The 20,532-nt window shown below is 34.8% G+C and overlaps 1 long non-coding RNA gene across 1 annotated transcript in view; it reads right to left on the minus strand.

Annotated features, from left to right (window-relative positions):
- Positions 1-8,972: 8,972 nt before the first annotated feature.
- Positions 8,973-20,532, minus strand: part of LOC140442739 (uncharacterized) — a 38,504-nt gene continuing 26,944 nt past the window's right edge. Inside the window, exon 3 of the long non-coding RNA XR_011951130.1 lies at positions 8,973-9,247. This is a non-coding gene — a long non-coding RNA (uncharacterized lncRNA). The remainder of the gene's footprint in view (positions 9,248-20,532) is intronic.

A 20,532-nucleotide genomic window follows, 5' to 3' on the forward strand; every position in this document is an offset into this window, starting at 1 on the left:
AAGTAGAAAAAGAAAACAGCGTAACCCCTCAAAAACCTGCTGAGGTTAACGTAAGAAAACCAAAACCTCCTGCGATCATCTTAAAGACGGTCGCAGAACACCAAGCAATCCTGCAAAAAGCGGCAAAAGCAGGTATTATTTCTGACAACAAGTTCGCCAGATCTGGTAGAACAATAGTAATAAATACAAAGTCAAGGGAAGACTACCTAGGAGTAGTCAAAATACTCGAAGAGTACACACCAAAGGTAGAGTATATTGCCTACCCAATCGACAACGAAAAACTGAAGAGGGTCATACTAAAAGGGCTATCTGCAAATACAAAAACAGATGTAATTCTCAACGAATTAAGGGAAAAAAATGTCGACGTTACAAGAGTAAGCAACATGTACTCTAAAAAAGAAGGAAAACAGATCTTGCCTTTCTTCTTGATCACCCTCAAAGAGGATGATATCCAAAAAATACGTGGAGTCACAAATTTGTGCTTCATGAGAGTTCGTTTCGAAGACGAACTCAAAATGACAAAAGACACCCTACAATGTTTCAACTGCCAGGGCTACTACCACAGTTCTAAGGCTTGTCACTGCATCTCCAGATGCGTAAAGTGTGGAGGAAACCATCTCAGCAATGATTGTGAAAAGAGCAAAGAAACAGCCCCAAAATGTGCTAACTGTGACCAAGCACACACAGCGAATTACAGAGGATGCTCCAAAGCTCCTAAGAAGAAGATCCCTGCCCCCGTAAAACCGGCGAGCAAACCGATCACACCAGCAACAACAACAACGGGCTTCAGCTATGCTCAAGCTGCCAAAACAACTACAGAAGAAGCAGCTCCTACCATGCATGATGCTGCCACACTTATTGCTTCGTTTCATACGGAGTACAATAAGAAGATGATGGAGATGATGTCCATGATGGACCGTGCAACTAAAATGATGACTGCATTCGGAGAAATACACCGACAATGCTAGCGAACCGTACGGAGGATCTACGCATAGGGTCCTGGAATTCCGGTGGAATTTTCAAAAGAAACCAAATTAGTGGAAAGGAAGAAAACCAAATTTCCAGGCTACGATATCTACAGAACTGACCACAGAGCGATATCAGGAGGAACAGCCATACTAGTTAAAAAAGGCTTAGAACATGAACACATACCAACACCAGATGGACTGGTGACAATGGAAGCCACGCTAGTCAGATTAAAGGCCAACAACGAAACACTAAAAATAGTGTCAGCTTATGTCAGACCTAACGATTTGATATTCGATGAAGACTTGAGCCTAATCCTCGATACAGAAGAGCCCACAGTGATTATAGGAGACCTTAATGCGAGATCTCCCCTATGGTTCGACAGAGCAACCAATAACAACGGGAGACGACTTTGCGGCCATCTCGAAAACAGACCTAACACTTACGTGATCGGACCAACAGGACCGACCTGTTTTCACGGATAACTCCCAACACATCTAGACATTGCAATCCTACACAACGTGGGTCAACAACACGAGATACAATCTCTAAATGAAGGCGATTCAACGCACAATCTAATCGTCCTGACCCTGGGTGCAATAGAACTAAACTATTTGCAGCCCCACCAAAAGAAGATTACAAACTGGTCAAACTTCAGAAGGGTTTTTAGCGAAAACATCGGTAACATCCCAACAATAAACAACATCACAGAACTAGAAGACAGTGTAACTAAACTAGAAACAACCATAAATAATGCTATCGATGCCAGCTCAAAAATCGAAAACACTACCAGACAACAAGGAAGATTCGGAGATATTAGTCTAGAACTACAAAACCTAATAAAGGAAAAAAATAGAAAAAGAAGAAGAGCCTACCGTACTAGAACTCTAGAAGATAAAAGGATTGCAAATGAGCTAGACAGGGAAGTTAAAAGACAACTACGAGAACATAGAAGCGAAAACTGGGACAACTATATCCAAGAATTAGACCCAAACAAATCCGCCTTCTGGAAACTATCGAAAATACTCCGACAGGACAAGAAACCCATACCTCCCTTACACGGAGAAAACGGGATTGTTCATACGGAGAGAGATAAAGCTGAAGTCCTAAAGGACGAACTAGAAAGAGCATGCAGAAACAACGAAAATCCCAACGAAGACATAGACTTCGAAGAAGAGGTAGAAAGAACAGCTAGAAGATTAAAGAGAAGAAAGGGCAGAATAGGAATAACTCATACATCTCCCGAGGAAATTAAAGAGCTAATCAAACTCTCTAATGCCAAAAAAGCCCCAGGACCTGACAACATTACAAACAGGGCACTCAAAAACCTACCCAACAAAGCTATTGTCTATATAACGAACATAGTAAACAACATGCTCAAATTAAGATATTTCCCAGACAGATGGAAGGAGGCACATATAATTATGATCAAAAAACCAGGGAAAGATGGCACTTTTCCGCAAAATTATAGACCTATCAGCTTATTATCATCAATAAGCAAGATAGCGGAAAGAGTTATACTAAAAAGACTCAATGAAGAATCGGAAGCACTAGGCACCATACCAGAAGCACAATTTGAATTCAGAAGCGAACATTCATGTGAACTACAAGTTCTACGTTTCACAGAATTCACAACTAAAGGATACAACGAAAAAATGTACACGGCAACAGCATTTCTGGACGTCAGTAAAGCATTTGACAGGGTCTGGCATGATGGACTCATCTATAAAATGAACACCATGGGATACAGCGAGGCGATGACATGCCTCCTTGGATCATACCTAGCCAACAGAAGGTTCAGAGTTCGGACAGGGGCAACCCTGTCCGAGGTCGGGACCCTGGAGGCAGGTGTGCCTCAGGGAGCTGTTTTGTCGCCTTACTTGTACACCATCTATACGGCCGACACGCCAAAAGAACCAGGATCCCTGTTAAGTCTTTACGCTGACGATACGGCAATAGCTGTTAGCTGGAGAAATCCAAATCATGCAGCTAATCATCTGCAGAGAGCACTCAACAGATTCGTAAGATGGTGCATCAAATGGAAAATAGCCATAAACCCAGATAAAACACAGGCTGTAATGTTTAGTCACAGGAAAAGTGTACCGAATCAAGAACTAACAATTGGAAACACCCCAGTACAATGGACAAATGAGGCCAAATACCTAGGAGTGTTACTCGATAAAAAGCTTACATTTACGCAGCACATAAATCAGCAAACGTATAGAGCCAAAGCGCTGAAAAGTCAGCTCTCATCGCTAATTGGCAGAAGAAGCAAGTTAAGGTTCAAAACCAAAATTAGGATGGCGAATAGCATTATCCTACCAGTCCTCTCGTATGCCTCCGCTGCGTGGGGACACACCTGTAAAACTAACAGGAAGAAAATACAAACAGCGCAAAATCAAATAATAAGAGACGCACTGAATCTGCCAAGATACGTACCTCTGAGAAATCTATACAGAGACTCAGGACAAACAAGGATCCTACACACAATGGACAAAAAGGCATACGAACTTTTCAATGGACTAAATAACCACCCAAGTAGCATGTTGAGAGAGCTGACAAACTACAACGCAAACACCAGGACGGTACACAGAAGACCTAAACAGCAAATAGCCGGATATAGGGTCCCAAACCAATAAATGAAGAATGAGATGGTCGCAAAGACGTCTAAATAAAAGAATGCAGTCATCAGAAAACAACCACCCAAAAAAAATCCTTCTCTTTTAGGACTCTGGCGAGAGGATACAGGTGCCAAGGCACTTAGTTAAGGACACTATACACCGGGGTGTGTGGAGGCCGTATACACCCTGCAATGCACACCCCAACCCACCCACACAATTAGCATGTAAGAAATAAAAGGGTAAGAATTGTGCCGGCATTTTAAAGTCCCAACGCCAAGGAAGACCCCAAAAAAAAAAAAAAAATCGGTTGTTTTCTTTTAAATACAGTTAGTTTTTAACCAATTTTAATCATTAAACGTTTTAACGCATAGTCAATTTAAGTTCTCCATATAGAAGACCCCTCAGGCCTTCTATATACCGCTGATGCGGAATAGGCCCTTAAGGCGGATCGAGTGATACTGATCCTCTCGCGACACCCGAGCACTGAGGTCATGTGCGGCAAACATGGGCTCAGTGGCCGGACCCACATCGGACACCCAGCCGGCGAGGAGAACAAAATTTATTTTGCCAAATCGGCGGCTGAGTGATCGAGCACACACTCTTTCCGAACATGAAGTCGACAGCTCAGGCTGTCGACTACATGGACGGAACACACACGCTACTTTTTCTTTTTTGTTTTAGGGACTCAAGTCCCGAAGTGCAGTTAGAGTAAAATCTATAGAATCAGTAAAGTAATTAGGGAGAAAAGCCTAGATGTGGCTACCCCTACAGTTAGGTGGCATAACCACAATAATTAAAAACGGGAGTTGTCTCATTACCCAAGGCAACTCTAGTAACTTTCAAGATCATAAGCCTCCTCACGTATGTCACACGATGAGGAGGGGTGGTGGAAAAACCTGGGGGTCAGATAGGTACCACTTCGACTAGCGAAGTGTGACCGGTTTGATCTTCGGACATGTGGATCCCATGCTTAGTATGGTATACACATGTTCCTAGAGGTTGGGTTGATCGCTTAGCGTGATTGTGTGTGTGTGTGTGTGTAGTCAATGAGTGTTGTTGATGTTGTGTTCGACTTAGAAATGGCGGATAGCTACAAAAAGGAACACAATAAACTGAAAAAATTGTGGGAGGAGGTGCTTTCGGCTAGTGACGAAGACTTTTCCCCTGATATAAGTGAATATGAGCCTTCAGACTCTGACCAGTTCAGAAGAGGATCCAGAGACACCTAGAAAAAAATCAAGATTGTCCAATCTTGTGAGAAAAAATTTGACTACACTTCCAAAGAAAATTTGTCAAGTACCTCTGTAAGAAGAGTGGTGTTTTCGACAGATACACAGACATCTAAAAATTCAGTTCAGGTAACAGAAGCAGGAAATAATATGGACAATATTATAGAGCATGTTATAGTCAGCAGAACATGAATTACAATGATGAGACCTTGACAGATGAACTCACTGCTGAGCCTGCTGAAGTATTTTTATGGTCTGAAGTATCCGGTACACACATGAAGAATTTTCAATTCACAGTGGGTAATCCTGGAATTCACGAGAACCTTTATGATTTTTGTGAAAAAACTCCATACGATTTTTATAAATTAATGGTTACCGACGAAATATTTGAGTTATTTGTTAGAGAGACAAATAGATATGCTGCACAAAGAATGGAGCAAACTACAAGACCAAGAGCACGTATTCAACGCTGGAATGATACGGATTGTTCGGAAATGGAAAAGTTTGTGGGGTGTATTTTGTGGATGGGCTTTGTTCAGTTACCATCAATTTCATCCTATTCGTCTACAAATAAGTTATATCATAACTTCATAAAAACAGTAATGCCCAGGAATCGTTTTCAGTTGTTGCTAAAAAATTGGCATTTTGCAGATAATAATAATTTTCCTGATGGTGACAGACTGTATAAAATAACACCCCTTTTTACGAAGCTGTTAGAGAATTTTCAATCTCCAATTGTTCCAGGAGAATTTATCTGCATTGATGAAATGCTCGTGCCTTTTAAAGGAAAACTTAAATTTAAACAGTACATCAGCAACAAAAGACACAAATTTGGAATCAAACTCTTTAAGCTCTGTCTTAAAAACGGATATCTTTATGATGCTTCTATATACTGTGAGCAGGAAAGGGAACCAAATCAGGAGCAGTCAGTACCATCAAATGTTTTATGAAGAACAGAACAAACAGAAAATGTACTAAACCAAGGTCGCACTATTGTCGTGGACAACTATTACACCTCTGTTGAATTAGTATCATAACTTCTGGATACATACAATACATATATTTTGGGTACTCTACGAAGCAATAGAAAGAACAACTCAAAAAATGTTGTTCAGAAAAAACTAAGACGCGGCGAACATATTGCCGAGGAAAGCAACACAGGAATATTTATAGAGAAATGGAAAGGCAGGCGAGACGTCCTTATGTTGACAACTAAATATGTTCCTGAAATGGTCACTCAGGTGAGAAGGTCTGGTGAAGAAACAAAGCCAAGAAATTTCATCGAGTATAACAAACACAAAGCTTATATCGACATATCCGACCAAATGAAAGCTTACAATTCTTATTTGCACCGTGAAGTAAAATGGTATAGAAAACTGGCTATAGGATTTATAGCTTGTTCCTGTGTTGTAAACCCTTATGTGCTCCATCAACTAATAACTAATAACAAAATGTCTATTACAAAATTCCGAGAAGAAGTGATCAAGGGTTCTAAAATCTGTAAATCTACCAAATTTATAGGACAACCAGAAACCAAGTCACAATCTTGTGGATGCTACGCCAAAATTTTAGAGGAATCAAGGCCAAGTTGCCAAAAATAGGACCCTCAAAACCAAGTTTAGATGCAACGTATGTTAAAAACACTTTTGTTTTGCAATGTTTTTTTTTATTTACATATTTCTGAATTAAAATAAATATTTTTTTGCTAAAATTTTAGTTTTAGATTTATTTTTTCCCTCATAATTTTTTTTTTTTATTTTCACAATGGCCAACTGATCTATCATTTTGCTTAACATCTCTACAAAAGATTTCCATATAGTTTACATTGAAATGTCGCATCAGTGTTATGCGATGGGGCCCTATGTGATTTCTGGTCCGTCGGTTTAGCAGAATGGGGGATCACGTTGATCCCCGATGGTACTTTACTTGTTAAAGTCAATACCTATTTGGATTATAAATTAACTAAATTTTGGACATTTAATTTGCAAACTTCTGTATACTCTTGCCTACAAGTAAGCGTAAAGCTATTATTTAAAATGTGACTAATTATTGCTTTGAACTGTTTATTTTGTTTGTCTTTGAACATTTTTTGTGCTCATTAGTAAATCATTAATACATTTCAAGTCACCTTTCGCTCTACAACTATTTTATTTGCAACCAGTAATACGAAATGGTGTGTTGTTATCTAGGCACTGGTCAATAATTACAACATAGATACCCTAAACTTGTTGTTTTTGACTACGAGAGCAACAAAATTGAAGAAACTACTTCAACCGTAACAAAATCAATAATTTTAACGAATGACGGAGAAAACAATACACCTACAACTTCTTACGTTTTTGCTGCTAAAACAAGGCATAAATTTTTTATGTCTTGTATTTTTACAAAAAAAAACAACTAGCAATTATCACACATTCTCATCCCAACCTTGTCTAACTGGACTACGGTAAAGCAGTTGGAAACATCGTTAATTCCAAAAATGTTTGTGTTGCATTGAAAATCTCAAACAACCGACTTACCAGAAAACGAGCTTGTAGACCAAGACGATTAGAAATTGAACACACTCAGCTTACACTCAGATTTTTTATGGCATCTACCGATCCACCTACGTACATGCGGCCATTGCAGCAGTTCCTTAACCGTCAAGCATGTCCTCAAAGAATGTTTACATCTTTCTACTAAAAGAAAACAACACCAGTTGGGAGATAATATACAAGAAATGTTGAATGAAACTGATAAATATGCAAGTCTGTTTAAATATTTAAGAGACATTTAAGTGTTTTATAAACTCTGAAGTGTAATTATGAATAACGGTTAAATTTGTAAAAAATAAGTATTATCTATTATGTATTGTGTATTGTCAAATGTTAAACTGTATTTGTAATATCCTTATATTTATTATACTGTCATCGTATCAATACGTTAAACGAAATAAAAAACATTTAGTCCTGCAATGTTCAGTATAAAACAATATGTAAACCTTTACATTTTTCAGCTTCTATACTTAATGAAAAAGAGAAATTTTATGGATATTAGTTAATATTAGCAATCAATTAGAAGAATGAACATGGACATCCTTTGAAGGATTTATCAGATGTTAAATTTCTTGTACAAATCAAAGGATATTTATTAAAAATTGTGAAAATTAACTTAGCTTCCAGTCAAAGCGATACATTGATATCGGGTAGACATGTGTATCGATAAAGTCATTAAGCTCCCAGTTTTTGTGACAATTGGAATATTTTAATTTCGTCGTGTTTAAAAATATTTACATATTGTAGTAAAAGAGTGATAAAAAGTGAAAATATTCTCCCCTGATGGGGGAGAATACCAATAAGACGCCAATGCGCGAACTAAATACTTCTGAAGTTAGTTAGTGTTAGTAAACAAGATATGGATACAGAAATTAATACCACCCTTTCTCCGGCTACAAGGGAAGTAAAACTTTTTAATATTAATTCTAGTAATTACGACTTTCAAAATTGTTGTGTATATGTTGAAAAGACCAATGATCAGAATATAGGCCGATTGCACCCTATGGTTGTGGGTGATATTTTACATCAAAAATTAAAGATCAGATAGCTCAAGTTGATTTTGCCCATATTATAATTTTGTCGCACTCCTAAGCAGTGTTAAAATCCATTGGTAAATATGGAACATTAAAATTACAAGACTGCAAATACATTTATAGAATTAAACATATTATTCAAACTCTTTTAACCAAAGGAATCGATGTACATTTTCTCTGGATTAAAGCACATGCAGGATTTGAACATAATGAATATGTCGACTTATTAGCCAAAGAAAGCATTTCAACCGATACTGGTATTCTACATAAAGTAACGCTTTCTGACAGTATTGTTTCTTGCAAGTCAACATTGCTTCGAGAGTGGAGCTACCAGTAGAAGGAATACTCTTTTGTGAACCAAAACAGATACTCGATAATTCAGCCAGATATTCCCAAATTTTCTTGGTACAAGTCTTTTAGAGCTTCCAGGAGGCACATAACTTCCATTATTGGAATACGTTTTGCACACGCATGTTATCCAAAACACTTATTTAAAATAAAGGTTTTGGATAATGACAAATGTGAGCATTGTGGAGAGGAAAGTGATTTAGATCATATATTTTTTGGTTGTTCTAAAACAGAGTCTACTCATCCAAACTTATAAATGATTTATTAAAATATAAAATAGCAGCTCCTTGGAATATACTATATTTATTATCACTTGGCTCTGTAGATATTTACAGTTTTTTAATTAAATTTTTAAAAGACAGCAAATTATCATTATAATTCTCTAAAAATTATTTAGTTAATCTTTGTTTTAAACCATTTGTATAACTTCCTCCTCTCCGTGAACTAGTGTTGTTTTGTCTTATATAAATCAATGCCTTGATAGGTCCCTAGTACGTGCTCCCATACTACTATGCCTACAACATAAACCAGACTAAATTCGAAGACAGGAAATATAACTTAAATAAATGAACATTGAAAATTAAAAATAAAAATTAAATATGATATATAGTTGATAGAAGAGTCGAGCGCTAACTATTTTTAGAATAAAAATAGTAAAATGAAAGAAAGGTCTTATCATAATAGTCAACGAGTAAGTACGGTAAATTCTAATTATTTGTTTTTCTGTTTTTAGTTAAAAAAGCTTTCTGTGAAAATGTTGTATTTTGACGATAAACATTGTTAAGGTGACTTTATTTAAATACATACGGATAACTTACCACCACATACAAATTGAACGAATTTAAAACGGAACATACAATTTAATATATGTGTGTTTGAACTGCATTTGAAATAGTGGACCAATAAAAAACTTGGACAAAAATAAATCCAACTATCTGTCTCCTTTTAGGACGCACCATAGTCTCTAGCTCCGCCCAAAGTCAGTGTTGCCAATCGCCGTGTAATCATCCGATTTGCGGATCTTTTTAGGGGTTATATCTTCTTCGTATCTTTAAATAAATCGAATATTTTCCTATATTTTTCATTGTATTTACCAATCTACTACAACAGACTAATAACAAAAATAAACTTATGGGTTTGTAGTTATTTCCTTTCTTTCCTGTAAACTGTAAATATTTGATGGTTAACACCTTATTTGAAAAACATCTAGAGGAATGAGATTGGCAACACCGCTCAAAATATCCACCTGACTGCTTAGTTAAAGGTTAAAGGAAAGAGGAGCTTGCCTAATAGTCAAGAGATAGAGCCGAAATTTTGAACTGACCAGTAATATGTCATTTCTCTATTGGAATATATTCATTGTAACTGGGTTAAGACTTTGCCTTACAGGCGGACGCCCCTCGTGGTACAGGGGGTGGCTATACAGGGATGAAGTCATTTTTTTCGGAAAAATTAACGATCGATAATATGGCTGAAAATTTGCCCAGAGTAAGATCTTGGTATAACTAGACGAAATCCCAAAGGGCGATTGCGAGAGTGGATACATAAGGGGTGGCGGACAGGGGTGAAGTTGCAATTTTTTGGGGAAAAATTAACGATAAGTAATATGTCCGCCATTTTCATGGCTTATTATTTAGCCCCTAAAAACTCTAAATCCAAAAGGGCAGACAGCTGGGTTGGTACAGAGAGCCATAAAACGGGGTCAAATGTACCACTTGCCTGCGCATTTTAGGTCTCGGTAACAATTTTCAAACTGATTTATTATGATATTTTTATACCGATTGATTTGAAAATTTGTATGCTCACTTCTGTTACTATTCTGAAAAGCGTCAAGTAGAGTTTTCCTCAAAATTTTCCAAAAAAATTTCCGTAATTTTTAGAATCCTTTCGATTTTCTGTCAGTTATACCATGATTTTTTTCCAAAAATTTTTAAACGATTTTTCCGATAAGAAAAAAAATTTAGAAAAACTTTAAAAATTTCGTCATTTTTCTCACTCTCATTGATGTCATCACATTCACTATCTTCGTCCCTTTCACTTTCAATAATATCACATTCATTATCTGCTTAATTTTCAATCACTACTTCTCGAACTGATTTTGGCATCTGAGGTCCACTAAACCATTTGACTTTATATGTTTCATCTTGAAGCTCCCAACCATGTTCTTCAACAATCAATTCTGTTGGTAGTTTTTTATGAGCATTTGTCCAAATATTTGAAATATAATGAGCTTGCAGTAGATGTTGGTGTAATTCATCTTGACATGGTGGTAAGCTTGAAGCATCGAAATTTTTTAGTTTTTTTATATTGAGTATTGAAAATATTTTTTTTGTTTTTCATTCTAATATCAAACATTTATTCAATTAAAAATTAATTCGTAAAATATTTATATTTAAGGAAAAAATGTGATTTGTAAAGTAAATATGACTTTAGTGTGAAAAAAAAACATTATCATATAATCATTTTAAAACTACAAAATATTCTATAAAAGATTCAGACGATGACGTTTTATCAAATGTTTTAGAAAAGTTTTTCTAAATTTTTTTTTCTTATCGGAAAAATCATTTGAAAATTTTTGGAAAAAAATCATGGTATAACTTACAGAAAATCGAAAGGATTCTACAAATTAGATTTTACCTCAAAAAATTACGAAAATTTTCATTTACGGAAATTTTTTTGGAAAGTTTTGAGGAAAACTCTACATGACGCTTTTTAGAATAGTAACATAAGTGAGCATACACATTTCAAATCAATCGGTATAAAAATATAATAAAATCAGTTTGAAAATTGTTACCGAGACCTAAAATGCGCAGGCAAGTGGTACATTTGACCCCGTTTTATGGCTCTCTGTACCAACCCAGCTGTCTGCCCTTTTGGATTTAGAGTTTTTAGGGGCTAAATAATAAGCCATGAAAATGGCGGACATATTACTTATCGTTAATTTTTCCCCAAAAAATTGCAACTTCACCCCTGTCCGCCACCCCTTATGTATCCACTCTCGCATTCGCCCTTTGGGATTTCGTCTAGTTATACCAAGATCTTACTCTGGGCAAATTTTCAGCCATATTATCGATCGTTAATTTTTCCGAAAAAAATGACTTCATCCCTGTATAGCCACCCCCTGTACCACGAGGGGCGTCCGCCTGTAAGGCAAAGTCTTAACCCAGTTACAATGAATATATTCCAATAAAGAAATGACATATTACTGGTCAGTTCAAAATTTCGGCTCTATCTCTTGGACTATAAGGAAGCGATATGTGGTTTGACAACATAATAACTACTTGTTTAGTCTAGTTTTCACTGTGATTCTGGGCACTATTTGGGTGGAGTTTTGACTTGTTCTTGAATGAGTTTAGAATCCAGCAGCTCGCTGAAGTATTGGATTTTTATAATATAATTATTTGACAACCTTTTGTTGGCCAACCACATAGAGCGGAGTTGAGCCGAAATACATTGATTTCGTACGTTCGGTTTTAAATTCGTTCAGTCTGTATAGATATGGATATGGATAACCATATCATGGCATCCTCATCTATATTACCTAAACCTAGTTCTACACCAGACCAACAATATCTACAACCGAAAAGTTACTCTTTTAGTGAGAGCGCCCACCAAACTGGCGTGGCAAGTGGCAAGTAGCAAGTAGCACGTATCTAGCATGTTACTTAAAATGTAACCAATGCAAACGAATGATTAGAATGAATGACGTCACTGTCATTTTGGTCTGCGCTGAATCATTCGTTTTCATTGGTTACATTTTAAGTAACATGATAGACGCGTGCTACTTGCTACTTGCCACTTGCCACGCCAGTTTGGTGGGCGCTCTCCCTTATGTCACCAGATCACCAACCGCCAATGTTTTTTCTTCAAGAATCAAGTAATCGTATTTGATGCAATTGACAATACAAAAATTTAGGAGTACCGTTACAGTTTAAACCTAATAATTCGACCAATCAATATTACTTTTCGTTCAAGGCTATCCAACAACAGAATATGAATTTACTAATCAAATAAAAAATTAGTTGATGATGTTATTACCTACCACGAAAAAATTAAAATTAATCAACAAATCTTGTAAGCATGTCGACTAATGACCTTCAGGCAACGACTAGTACTCTCTAACGTATCGTCTATTCCATACTTAATCTTGTAATCTGAATTGCAAGCACTTGGTCTCAACCTTTTGTCACTCTTATCATTTCTACTGATAATGACTTCAAGTTCTGAATTCCAAACTTACATATTCCCTTTAACCAACTGTCCCTAACCCGATTATTTTGTTACACTTATGGGGAGAAATTATATTTAGATAACCAGACTTGCCAAATATGCAAAAATACCAAGCATTAACCAAAATACTGTCCAGCTAAGGTATCTGTATCAGGAGAGAAAACTTCAATACCTCACACTACAGAAGCAGGTGAGAACCCTATTGAAAATAATAACAATCACTTGACTAAAGAAGTAACTAGTGACATCAAACATAAGCAAACCCAACCCAACAAACAAGCAAATAGAAACAGATCCAGCACCAAAAAATGCACAGTTTTTGAACATTCTACACCGTTCCCAACTTTATCATCAAAACATATTTTTGAATTGCCAAAAAACATAGAGAAGAAGACTAAATTAAATTAAGACAAGAAACTAAAAAAGACGCTGGAAGAAATGCTAAAACCAACAGAAGAATTAGTTAGAGACCAAAAATTTCTATTATACCTTAAACTATGGACAACTAATAGATTTATTCGAAAACTATACAGGATCTACTGACAAAAATATATATTATAAACTAAATGACCAAAAAATTAAAAGTAGGTGCACCAGAATAAAAAATAAAATTAAAACATTATTTGGTATTATATTTGCTATCTCTTGCTAACTTACTAACTAATCAAGTCCTCGTAGACACTTCAGGACTAGCAACTTCATGTGAAGTCATACGTCGCCATGTTATCATATCCACTGGTAACTCTAACATCTTAAAATATAATACCAAATAATGTAAACCAAATTGTAACAAATAAATTTTAACGGGTTTTTACCCTGATATTTAGTGGCTCAAAACATCTACACCTAGATGATGATGTAACATGGTTTCCGAAAACGTTTTGTCTTCATGACATAGCCCGTTTGGGTTTTTTAATTTATATACCTTTTATAAAGGATTTTTACTTAAATTTTTTGTGATACATGGTATACAGCCAGCTACAGGAACTTAGTTTCCTTGTGGAAATTAAGCTTCTTTTCATTTCCTTCAGCGCCTATTTGATTTTTAATTATGTTATATCGGGCATTAAATCTGATCCTTGCTTTACTGGAATTAAATCTCCAGTTTTTACTGTAATAACTAAAGGATGCGTTTTGGTATCTTTTTCTCTTTACCTACATAGCTCTGTGTAGAAATCTTCGACTATTGATAATATTTTATCTTTATTCGTATTTTCTTCCGCAGCTCTATTCTTAGTTTGATTATTTCTATTTTCCCTTTTGCACGCTACCTCTCAAAAATTTCATATCCTTATTTTTCTCTATTGCTTGTTTAGTTTTTTTACTTTGGAGTTTCTTATGTATTTTCTTATTGCCTCCGTGATTATATTTGTTATTTTATTTACCGTTTCTTTGCTTATACTGTTATCTACTTTCATCTGTCGCCTTAGTTCTATAATGGTTTTCGTAGATTGATTTAGTTTTTCACTCTTTTTGTTTGTTGGACAATATTTAGTTTGCGCCTGTTCACTCTGAGCCTAAACAGGCTCAAACTGGTAAATAATGCACAAGATGAATTAAAAACAAAGGTAGTTTTAAAGTCTCCAACAGATAATTTTGGTAATTTTTATCAAAGTGGATTAAATTTTTACACTCAATATTGTTATTTCTGTTTTTAACTTAAAAAATAATTATTATTATTTAAAGTTATTAATTTTTCAAAAGAAACATCTTTAATTTTTAATATTGACTATTGAACTTAAATTATTAACAATCTTTTACACATTTTCCGCTATTGGTATCTCTAAGGTATCCTGCGGCACAAACGCATTTAATTTTACAAATATGTACACAAGGTTTATTACATGGTAGAGCTAGTTTGTTTTGGCAAGTTACTTCTGATTGAGGGCAGCAGGGTTCACAGCCTTGTGCCTCGTTTTCACCACATTGAAGTAAAGCTGTTGTATCTAAAATTAACAAATAAATTTTAATATTTTATCTTAAAGTATTTATTTGTAATAACTATTTCTTTATAACCCGTTCTCCTGATAAGGAAAAGGATCGGGTGACTGACGTCATCGAAAGGATACCCAGGCTAAAATGTTGATGGGCAGGACACATACCTAGAATGACAGATGGGAGATGGCGATGGACAAAGAGGTTATTGGAATGAAGGGCAAGAGAAGATAAGATAAGTCAACCACCTACATGATGGGGTGACGATTTAAATGACGAATTCTAGTAAATAATTTTTAACTGATTTTGAAATTTAAAATAGACTGAGCAGTTTTACTTTTTGGAAGAAGAGTGAAAAAAAAGTATGGTCCCACTTACTGTAATCGCTAGAAGAAGATATTAAAACTCAAGAGATTTTAACCTGTAATCACGACTAGCCATCTAAGGTTGTTTCGTAAAATCGATATATGAAATTAAAAAAAAATTAAGATTTAAAAAAAAACCTAATAAATAATGTAAATACGCTCCTACTACTTTGACGTGTAAGATTAGTTACTGTGTGAGATGAAGTATGCTTAGGAATATGAAAGCAATGAATGATATCATATTTGAACTATACAGTATGTCCGTAAAGTATGGAATAAATTTGATATTTCCTAAATGAAAAGCCTTTTTAAAAAAATCTAAAACACGTCGATTTTTAAATTTAAAGTTCTACATTTTACAATAAAATTTCATTATACAAGGTGATACACACTACAGTAATGACGTCATCGGCTCTTTTTTTAAATATAACACCCTGTATTTTAGGACATTTTTAGATTGATAAAAATGAGCTTATTCCAAAAAAGTATAATACTGGGGGTCTAACGGATATAATTTGTAAGATATGCTTCTAAGCGCATATCTTACAAATGAATTTTTATTAATTTATAATATTAATAAATTATAATAAATAACTTGAAAGTAATCCAGTAATTAATACATGACTTAATCTTAAATGTTCGAATTGTAGCTCTTGTTGTCTTTGACAGTAACCCAAACGTGTACAAATTCTTGTAGAACCTTGTTTATGATTTCTTGAGAAATATTGTGTATTTCTTTACGAATTCTTGTTTTTAAGTCTCCAATATTTGAAGTGTTCGTTTTATAAACAACATTCTTGAAATAACATCGCATAAAATAATCCAAAGGATTGAGGTCTGTTGACCTCGCTGGCCATTCAATATATCCACGTCTTCCAATCTATCTGTTCGGAAAAATTTCGTTTAGGTACCGTCGAACATCTAAAGCATAATGCGAAGGCGCACCCTCCTGTTGAAACCATAAACTTTTATCAAAACCTAAAAGATTAATTGTACTGGGGAATAAATTAACTAAAGTAGGTACAAAATACCCACTTAATAGCTGAACGTATGCTGGCCCGTTTAAATTACCTTCGAAATAGTAGGGTCCAATGATTTTATTTCTTACAATGCCAACCCATACGTTTAACTTTTGCGGGTATTATGTATAATGTTCCCGCATCCAGTTGAATGTAGCCTTATCAGAAAAAATAACATTTTGAACCATTAGGGGTTTCGGTGACTGTCATCCATCATTATTTCGCAAAATTGTATTCTTTTATCTGGATCATCCTCGTTTAATTCCTGTACAACTGTGCATTTTACTTATTTTACTTACATTTACGTACTTTGTGTACCTACCGTTGTTTTACAAACATCGAGATCACTACTTACCTTACGACCAGAAGTGTGCGCATTTTCTTTAAAAGTAAGTAGAACATCTAATGTTGTAACATAATTTACACAGGGATGACCTGATTTGCGTACATTTTCAACCGTACCAGTTTCTCGAAATCTCTTTTAAATCTTACTTACTGTTGACTGCGTGATGGGTATTTTTGGATATATCATTAAATAAAGTACACACTTTCATCTAAGTTCGCGATTTGTCTCCATACCCAATCATCATGAGCATTTCAATTTTTTGCTTTACACTCAAATTCATTTCTACTTCAAATTAATTCTAAGCAATAATATAAAACATTTACGAATTAATACAGTTATTGTACTACTTAATTATTATTGAACGTTACTAAAAATAATTACAGTTTACCAAAAACTAGAAGTAGGCTACTTTTTTGCAATTGATAATAAATAATTTTATTTTCTAAGCGCATATTTTTCAAATTATATCCATTAGAACCGAGTATTATAATTTTTTAAAATCAGCTCATTTTTATCGATCTAAAAATGTCCTAAAATACAGGGTTTTATATTTAAAAAAAGCCGATGACGCCATCACTGTAATGTGTATCACCTTATATAACGAAATTTTATTGTAAAATGTAGAACATTAAATTTAAAAATCGACGTGTTTTAGATTTTTTTAAAAAGGCTTTTCATTAAGGAAATACCGAATTTCCTTATAGTAGTATTGAATGACCTTCTTATCCACCAGATTTGAATCCCAAAGATTATTTATTATTATTTTTATTTGCTAAGGTAAAGAATTATCGGTGAGTCCATAATAATTTCTAAAAAAAAACATAGAGAAATGTAACAGAAGCATTCTAGCTTAGTTTAGGATACTGTCAAATTAACAACGATGGACATTTTAAAGACTTGAGATTAGGTAGAAATTAAGACAATGTAGTAAACTTTTAATTATTATGTTTAAATGTAGATACATGCAGATGTACATGTACATATTGTGACTATTATGCTCGCGTTTCTAGACTTTCGTTTTATCTGTTTAATATGTTTCGGACTACCTAAAATCAAGAGTATTGTATACAGTTTAACTGGCATTGAGGTCAAGATTTTAATAAAGATACAATATACAGGATGTTGTACTGAAAAACCAACGTAACTAATGATATCAGAAAAATGTTAATTCTGACAACGATACAATCATACAACAACCCTATTTTTGTATAATTCACACCATCTATTTAAGAGATAATTAGAAGTTTTCAGACTTTTAGTCCGCTCTGTGTAATTATATATAATGAACGAAATAACATTAAGATTTACGTGAAATAAATAGCAATAAAACGAGCGAACTGGGTATAATTGTAGTAGATAAAAGAAGAAACGACTGGATAAACAATAAATTAAAAAAATAATACAGTTACGAAACAATTACAAGGTTAAAGTCGAAGTTTGTGATTAAAATGTTGTAAGTTGAGAAGACAACATAGGTTACAAAAATTTTTAAAGAAAAAATACCATTATTGAGGAATAAGTAATAAAGGAAGTTATAATATCTAAGGGTAACGAAAGTACAGGAAGTAAAAGCGAGTGGAGAGAAGATCTATGTTTAATTTTGGATTTTCGATGGAAAGAACAGATGGACAGAAAGTATAATTCACCATTCGTTTTAGAACAGGTTAAGTTGGCACTCACAGTTTACAAGTCTACATACTTAGAAATTTAAAAATATTGCCAGTGACGTCATAGCGCAAGTGGAATGGAAATTCCACAAATATAATAATAATATAAAAGGTAAAAACAACTTCAAATATCTAATATAAAATTTAGATCTGAAGAAAATAGAGAGGTTCTAATTGTTATTCTTACCAGCTACAGCAGCCACAACGATGACCATGAAAATTGCAACAAATACAGTTTTCATTTTGAATTAGAAGCGGTGGTATTTTCCAATAGTAACAAATATACAAAAAAATTTAGTTTAATTGAAGTATAAAGCATAATTTATATAGGTATCAAAGCTGACCAATTTGTTAATCTAATTTGTTAAAACAACATAATATTCACGCAGGACCGGATTTTTAGCATTTAGCAATAATTTATCTGTATAAAAGGCTAGGATGACAAGACACCGTTTGTCCAGTAAAGTAACGACGCCACCTAAGAAAGAAATCTGAACTACCAACATCTGTCATTTTAATCATATTTTACTCTTCATACGATCATCATCATCATTTAACCCGGATCTATCCACTGCTAGATATAGGTCTCCCTCAGTCTCTTCCATGTATTTCTGTTTTGTGCTGTTTGCATCCAATTTTTGTCGATCCGTTTTATGTCATCAGACCATCTTCTTGGTGGACGACCTCTACTTCGATGTGCTTCTTGTCTCGGTCTCCACTGTATTATTCGCTGTGTCCATCTAATATCCGACATTCTAGCTATGTGCCCCGCCCAGTTCCACTTAAGGGTCATAATTCTTTCTATGGCATCTGTCACTCCTGTTTTCCGTCTAATTTCCTTGTTCGTGATCCGATCCCTACGAGAAATGCCTAACATCGATCGTTCCATGGCTCTTTGGGTAACACAAATTTTATTTCTTACTTTCTTGGTTAGTGTTATTGTCTCTGCACCATATGTAAGTACTGGCAACACGCATTGATTAAAGACTTTTCTTTAAGACACATAGGCAGTTCTGATTTAAGAACATAGCTTAGCTTGCCGAATGCCACCCAAGTAAGTCCTATGCGGCGGCTTAGTTCGCACGTTTGATTATCTCTTCCTATGCGTATCTCATGTCCTAAGTACTTATATGAGGTGGTTTCTTCAATATGCATGCCATTTACTGAAATCTTTTCGCTTAACACAAGATTTGTCATGATTTGTGTTTTTGTGTGGTTGATTTTTAATCCTACTTGTAGGGAGGCTAGGTATACTTTCTCCAGTTGCGATACTGCATCATCGATTCTGTCAGCAAAAAGGACAATATCGTCAGCAAACCTCAAATGTTTAGCATTTCTCTATTGACATTAATTCCTTTTTCACTCAGATTTGCGTTCTTAAACATATGCTCTAATAATGCTGTAAACAATTTTGGCGAAATTGTGTCTCCCTGTCGCACTCCTCGTTTTATTTTAAATACGTTGGTCTTTTTATCTGCCAGTTTCACACTTGCTATCCCATTTTGATATATGTATTTTATCATGTTTATATAGCGATGATCTATACGGCACTCTGTTAAGGCTTTTAACATCTTTTGATGACTTATTGTGTCGAAAGCTTTTTCGTAGTCAACAAATATCATGACTAATGGCTTGTTATATTTAACACTCTTTTCTATTAAGTTCTTAATTACTTGTAAATGATCATTCGTGCCATATCCTGCTCTAAAACTGCTTGCTCTCTTGGCTGATAGAAATCCAACTTACTTCCTAGCCTGTTGGTAATAACTCTTGTAAATAGCTTATATACTTGTGACAACAAGCTAATGGGGCGGTAGTTTCTAAGGTCGCTGATATCTCCCTTCTTATGAAGTAAGATGATTTCCGCGTTTTTCCACTGCGTCGGTGTTATCGCTTCGCACAGAAATTTATTGAACAGTTTAGCAAGTGTCAGTAAGAGCTTATTTCCTCCTAGTTTTATGCTTTCGGTCATTACCCTGTCTTCACCTGGGGATTTATTGTTCTTTATCACCCGAAGTCCATTTTAAATTTCGTCAACAGTTATGTTCAGCATTAATTCTGAGCCTTGATTCTCTATCTTTGGTAAGGGGCGACTTTCATCGGATTTACTTGTTTCATAGAGTTGTCTGTAAAAGTCTTGTCACCTCTCTCATGTTATGTTACCGTATGTCTTTTCGGATTTCTTTGTTTATTGTTTTACTGAGTTGAGTAAATTCTGTGTAGTTTGTGTTATACCTG

The sequence above is a fragment of the Diabrotica undecimpunctata genome, chromosome 6 (assembly GCF_040954645.1).
Source record: "Diabrotica undecimpunctata isolate CICGRU chromosome 6, icDiaUnde3, whole genome shotgun sequence".
NCBI lineage: Eukaryota > Metazoa > Arthropoda > Insecta > Coleoptera > Chrysomelidae > Diabrotica > Diabrotica undecimpunctata.